The 6,807-nt window shown below is 38.2% G+C and overlaps 1 long non-coding RNA gene across 1 annotated transcript; it reads left to right on the top strand.

Moving 5' to 3' along the window:
* The first annotated feature begins 301 nt into the window (after window positions 1-301).
* LOC112153620 lies at window positions 302-5,793 on the top strand. Its single transcript, XR_002920520.2, has 3 exons — window positions 302-2,150; window positions 3,542-3,658; window positions 4,603-5,793. It is a non-coding gene; the product is annotated as an uncharacterized LOC112153620 (long non-coding RNA).
* The last annotated feature ends 1,014 nt before the right edge of the window (window positions 5,794-6,807 follow it).

Raw genomic sequence — 6,807 nt, 5'->3', positions numbered from 1 at the left:
TGGATGTTGAATGTATATATTTTATAAATCTAAGAGCCGTTTGGTTATTCTTCTTGTTAACTGCATGTGAAGGCTGTTGCACTGTGCTGGAAGGATTATTTTGCTTTTCTTAACATACCACCTGGACAAGACGTGAAAACTTGATAAAACCTTCACACACTGACGGTCCCCACGTCTGCAAAAATATGTTATGGTTGACTGTTGAAACTAATCTTTAGGTTGAGTCTTTTCTCTAACCTGGGCAACCAAAATTCTAATAAATTAAGGGTCTCTACAAACTAGCGGCAGATTTGGTGGCGGTGACAAACTGACACTGGTCTCCTTGCAAACAAATCTTATTCTTGCTTGGTGTCTTCTTCTTTTATTCTAAAAGTATATGTTTTTGCAGAAATTACTTTGACATTGGAATGTGCATGGAGATCCCCCAAAAGCAGGGAATGCAGGAGGTACTAATGCACACAAAACGAAAGGAATCAACAGAAGTACAAGCGACCACTACTGACTGTAACAGTCTTTTTATACTTTTTATACCAATACTAGTCAGACTGTATTTAGCCTCAGAAACAAATAACAGAGCTCGTAGAACATGTATAGGTGCAGGAATTGAAGCTGTGTACTCCTGGAAGGGTTTTTCTTTGAGTACTTCACTTCTACCACAATTCTTAAACATGCAAGGAATTGACTGACGGCCTTTCCAGCCTCCATAAGGGTCCTTGAAACCCTCAAACTCAAGAGGGTGCCACTGATGAATGGACATTTCTCCCATTAAAAAACTGCATGCCGGACATGTTTTTCCAGAGGCACAATGAATTAATAACAAAGACTTTAGAACTAATTTTATATCAGTAAATCAGTAAAGCCCAAGTCAAGCCCTGCCTGCACCTGTGAGGCATTTATCCAGTTAGTCCTTCCCAGTGTTTAAAGAAGAACTGATTTTCAGAGAAACATCCACTGATGAGGACATATAGAGATAAATATAGACAGTTTGACTGTTCACTAACTTCTAATTTAAGAAGTGATCTAACTGTCTGCTGTTGAAAAAAATTCAGCATCAGTGTGCTTTGACCCATTTTAAATAAAGCGAGAGCTTTATTAATCACATGATTAAATAAATACAGAAAGAGTGCACCACTGCTGTCTAGACGTGTATCTCCATCACATTTTAGCACATGCAGTTTTTTTTTTATTTTTATTTTTTTATTTTTTTTAAGGGAAGCAGTTTTTGCTATTTTGAAACACAGGTGTTTCATCTTTATTGACATCCCAGACTTTGGCCCGCCCATCGCAGTTTCTATGTCCCAATTGAGAGCGTTTTCAAATGGTCTGCTTCTAAATCAGAATGACTTGAATACAAAATACAAAAAAAAAGCATTTTTATCAACATTTTCTTCATATATGTCCACCATCATCAGGAAAATGTTACTGGAGCATTTTAGAAACACCAAAAACACAATTTCCATTGAAATTGGGCCTATAAGTAAATGTAATCAGGTTATCTTGGTATTTTTTCAAATTTGTCCAACTTTGATTAGACTTTTAAAGTACAAAAAAAAGCCCAAAACCTCACAGGAATCTGCCCAACGGTCTATTCGGTCATGGAGATGTCAAGACAACCAGCCCACCAGGGCTGCAGAGTACTTCAAGCTCACATCAAATACTCTATGATGCTTTTGAATTTAGTGGACAAATAAAACTGTCTTGGAGGGCAATTATTGAAATAGGATCTAAAATGTGTTTACACACGAGGCATTCACCCCTCTTCCAATTCCTAATTAAAGAACTGGGACAAATGCTTTAGAATCCAGAAGGACCGGTCAACCGTGTGAGAGTTCCCCTTGTTTGGTTTGTTTTCGTTTTCTCGGCACATGTTCTGTTTTCATGTTTGTTGTTTTTCCTTCTGTCACAGTCACACTGGGTTAAAGTTGCTAATTATCCACAGCTGTCTTCATTTAAGTTAATCATCCTCAGTGTTTTAATGATCTGGTTTTCAGTTCAGTTTTTCTAGCTTATCTACAGCTTCCTGTTGGAGGTCCACTATTTCATGATTGAGTTTACATGGTTGTGAGAGGGTTATGAATATCTTTTAAACGCATTTGTTTCTGCAACTTTCCTGGTCTCCAGCATTGGAAGGAGAGAATCCTAGAAAAGCAGTGAGTAAATTAGATGTTTTTTTCTTGAATACTTTGTTGTGTGTGCATGCAATTTTTTTTTTTAAAGATATTTATCTTCCAGTCAAGTTGCAAGATTTTGAGTCTTGTTTCCACTGAGCGGTATGGTATGGCAGGAGTAGCACGGACAGACTAGTTAATTCTGGCCAGCGTTTCCACCCAGTTAAGCCTTACTCCCACTGAGCGGTTTGTTTGCTCGGTGTAGACTGCTAGCGTGTCTCTTTATTGTCTACAAAAAGCAACAACAATGGAGGTCATCAAGCAGGTTGTCTTTTTATCGTTTTACCTCGTGTACATCGTGTATATCAAGAATTTTATGTTGTTTGAAAAAAGATAAGAAGAATAACCGCCGTAAAGACGAAAACGGAATTGCTAGCTTAGCGTCATACAAGTGCTTTCTAATGTTGTCATCACTCTCTTCCAATTAGCTGGTGGCTACAGCGACCTACAACAGATGGGGGGCCTCAAGAGGTACAAGTTGGAATTGTTTAATAGGTCCATTTACCAATGGAAACACTTAAAATACTGGACTGTACCGGACTGGTCAGTGGAAACGAGGCTTTAGAGTGCTGTAAGACACGTTTTTAGCTGCATGTGTACTTTGCCTTTTGTCTCTCATCCTGCTCTAGTACTCTAAAAGTAGTCTTTTCAAGTGTACGTCAAGTATACTTATTCTATCCTAAAAGTGAGGCAGTATACTTTTTATATACTATTTATTTTAAATTTACAATGTTTCCATTTATTCTCTGGAAGTATTCAGTGAAAATGCTTCCTACATTACTCTATCCTAACATATTCTAGTCTTTCTAGAAGGAGGTCATTCAGCCTTTTTGCCATTGACAGTGAACAGAGGAAAAAAGATGACCAGTTTTAAAAAGATGATGGTGTCCTGTAATGTTCATGATAAAAACACTTCAGCTGTGAGATGCAAAAGGTAAAAAAAATGCAAGATTTTTGCAATATTTACTTGTGTAACAATGTAAAAAATTTGTATTTAGCTCCTGCAAACAATAATTTTTTTCTTGACTTTTTTTTGTGAGTGTTGAAGTAGATGCAAAACATTATAAAATCTTTCATCTTATTAAGTGGGACAACTTGCAGAATCTTTGTGTGACAAATACTGTTTTGTAGGTTTGCAATTGAAACATAAAAATGTTAGAGATCTTTACTTATTCTTGTTTCCCTGTTTTTTTTTTCTCTGTTGTTTCACTTTTTATGTTGAATATAATCACTCAAGTGTTCCCCTTTCTAGTCAGTCTAAAATCTACTCTGGGTAGATTTACCTATAATATTTCTAGGTCATTTTGTTCTCACGTCATGCTAATTTGTAGTTTATGCCTGTGTTCTTTTTTATTTTCTTTTTAATTTGTCAGCCTTATTTGGTCTTCTGCTTGTGGGTTCTCTACAAACCTCAAACCACAGCTCGGATCACTCAGAACACTGTCAGCCGAGGAGGATCGTATAGAACAGTGAAGCTATCAGAAAACACAGTGAGTACTTCCTCCAATATGTGGTGTTATTGCACACGAGGAGTTTAACTTTTGTAATATTCTTGTAAAAATCTGCATAATCCACATGCCTTGATCTGAATGTGGATTTTCCTAAGTATGATGAGTTTACATTCCCATGATAGCATTTATATCTGACTTCCCAGGATGACATGAGAATATTGTTTGAAGGTTAACTTGACCAATACGTTAAAAAAACCTCATACGTGGATCTGGATGAATATTTGATTCTGATTGACCTGTCAAACTTCTGTGATCAGCAGCCAGACATTCCAGCGCTGCGAGAGCTCGCCCCATCAGCGGTTTTATATGAGCCCGCCCACTATTGCGGGAAAGGCAGAAAGATTGTCTGAAACTAAAGTAGTTATAATTGATTTAATATTTATTTATTTTGTAAGTGACCATTCTATAAGTGGGATTAAGTCAACCATCCAACATGATTAAACCTTCACTTTGTCCTTTAGTTTATGACAGCAGACACCCCATGAAGAATTATGCCTTGGATAATGGATAATAGTTATACAGTAGATTTAAAATGTCATTATTGCAATTCAAAGAAAGAAATAATTCACTAATTTGTCTGCAATTACTTGATGGTGACAGACTTGATAATTTGAACTCATATTTACAGTGTGAGGCCTTCTATAGACACGATAAACTACAATTATTATTTGTGAAAAAACTTTTTTTAAATTATTTAAAGCTTCAAAATAACATTTGGCTTATCTGTATTGCCTCTGCAGAACATTTGTCTCCTCTTTACGCTTTTAGCACTTCAAAAATAGAGTTGGTGACATAAAAATGATCTGTTTTGACTCAGTGAAGAATGAATCAATACGAGAAAAGTCATTTGTGATTTTACCCTTGAGAAAAAAAAACTGTAATTGAGCGATGCTAAAATTGGTGTGAATTTTTTTTTATTTCAGAAGTGTTCCATTAAACTCTGTGGGTAATTCGGTTTGGAAATGAGGCCTACACAAGAGCTTCAGCCCCTGCTGTCGCAGGAGACGTTCATGGAGCCAGCATGCATTTAAGGTTGTTTTTTCTTTTTGCTTTCTTTTCACGCCATTTCTTCTGCTAACTCAAACCATTCCACCTTGGCTGCTGCCTTCTAGAGAGCAGGAGTTGTTAATTGTGCTCTAGATTGAAGGAATTCTCATGCACACCCAGATAAGTGTATGGAGTTGCAAACACACACAGAGGGGTTTGGGTTTGGACTGTTCCGACTGTTTGGGGTCCAGTAGTGAAAGCAGGAAGGTCTTAAAACTCTGTTCTCCTGAGCCTCTTAAAATACCTTTATTGACTTTTATTGTGTGTTTGCCTGTGTGTGGACATGATTTTCTTCCTAAAACTTGTGTTTTGGCCTTATTGTGTGCCCATGACAGCATTTTGTTGTAAAATATAAACCAGACGGCGTTGGGTATTGTTTGAGGGCTGGGTAAAGTATTTCTCCTGGGATTACTGGGTGGACTTAATGGTCTGGCAGAAAAGCTAAATTGCACAAACTTCATCTCCCAGTAAATAAGCACGTCCTAATAAATCTCATGCAAAATAGTTGTAAAACAAATGATGTAGCAAAATCAGCCCACAGGTTTGTGGTCACGGCTTTATTAAAGGCAATTACCATCATTTTAACACAAAGTAGCAACCTCAAAAATATATTTAATACTTGTATATCTATAATCATATTTGTAATTAATTTTCTGACAGATGCAGGACTTTAGATGCACACAGCCTCGCTTGCACAATTCAGCAGGTTTGCACGTTCACACCCCCAATCCCAGCAGGCTGCAGGGCTGCAGCTTTACCAATCACAGGGCTCTGGTCTCGGCTCTCGCAGGGGAGCCGGCCAATTAGAGAGGCCGGTAATGCAGCACATGTGAGCGGGGGCTTCAGGGTCGCCCAGCAGGAGTCGTCCTGATTATGATCTGACAATCTCTCTGGCTACTAACTGGAAGCACACCTTCCACAAAGGGACACGGATGAACCAGAGACTGCTGCTGGGCTTCAGCTCACACTCCACCTCTGTGCCTCTGATGATCAGACAGACAATGACACGATGGTGCGCTCAAATGACCAACTATTGCTCGATGTTTTGTGTCAAAAGTTCTTTAAAATTGTGTTAGAAGCAAAACATTTTTAGTCATATAATTTTATGACTTATTAAATGAGTTGTTATAAAAGCCAGAAAGAAGCTTAAAAAAATTGCATTTTTTTTTTAATTGATGAAACTATACATTTTTCTTCCAAAATGTTTCAATGAACATGTTTTTATGTCCGAAACAGTATATTTTTAAACTAATAAAAAAATGAATTGGCAGCTCTGGTGCTCTTAAAAGTCTATATATTTTTATTTATTTTTATGAAATCGACAGTTCACCTTTATAAGCAGAAACCCCTTGTATAATTCTGGTTGAATTGACGTTGAGACGATTTTGAGAGCTACACAATGATGTCCGTCCAGTTTTGCATCCCGTCCCAGTTCTGGTCTGGTAAATCACCCAGCGAACATTTTTAATATGGGCCCCATATGGTTTACCTTTGGGCTGAGCTGGTGGGCCCAGGTGGGTTTGTCCGCAGGTTCCATGGTGGCCCATCTGTGTTTGCCCACACTGACTTAGGTGGGGACTCAGTGGTCTGGGTCCCTTCGCTAACCAGCCGCCTGGTGGACAGCGAAGTGAGAGCGGTCCTTAACCAAACGCCAATATGTGACGACTTGGGGATGAGAATGTGTTGCACAAACGAGTTGATGAATCTGACTGACAAACAGACTTCTGTCTTTTGTCTCACTAAATGGGCCTTATAGTTTAGTGAGCCATATATATGACACACATGTAAAAATAGACCTTTCACTGACTGTTCGCCTTATAATCTGGTGTGCTCTATATGGGGAACAAATTTTGTTTACATTTTTGTAAACAGAGGCCGCATTTTTTAACCTTGTGCTATCCTAGGGATGTGTACATTAAAAGAGCACGCTGAACTGTTTTTTTGGTGTTCGTGGCAGACATAAAATCCTGTCCACCTTCGTCATGGGAGGAGTCACACATCAGTATAAGGGTCGGGTCATCTGGATCCCATGAGACAGCACGAGGGTAAAAAGCACAACATGTTGGTACTTATATTTTTGT

Source organism: Oryzias melastigma, linkage group LG10 (assembly GCF_002922805.2).
Source record: "Oryzias melastigma strain HK-1 linkage group LG10, ASM292280v2, whole genome shotgun sequence".
NCBI classification, from domain to species: Eukaryota; Metazoa; Chordata; class Actinopteri; order Beloniformes; family Adrianichthyidae; genus Oryzias; species Oryzias melastigma.
This window is presented reverse-complemented; position numbering and strand designations above follow the sequence as displayed.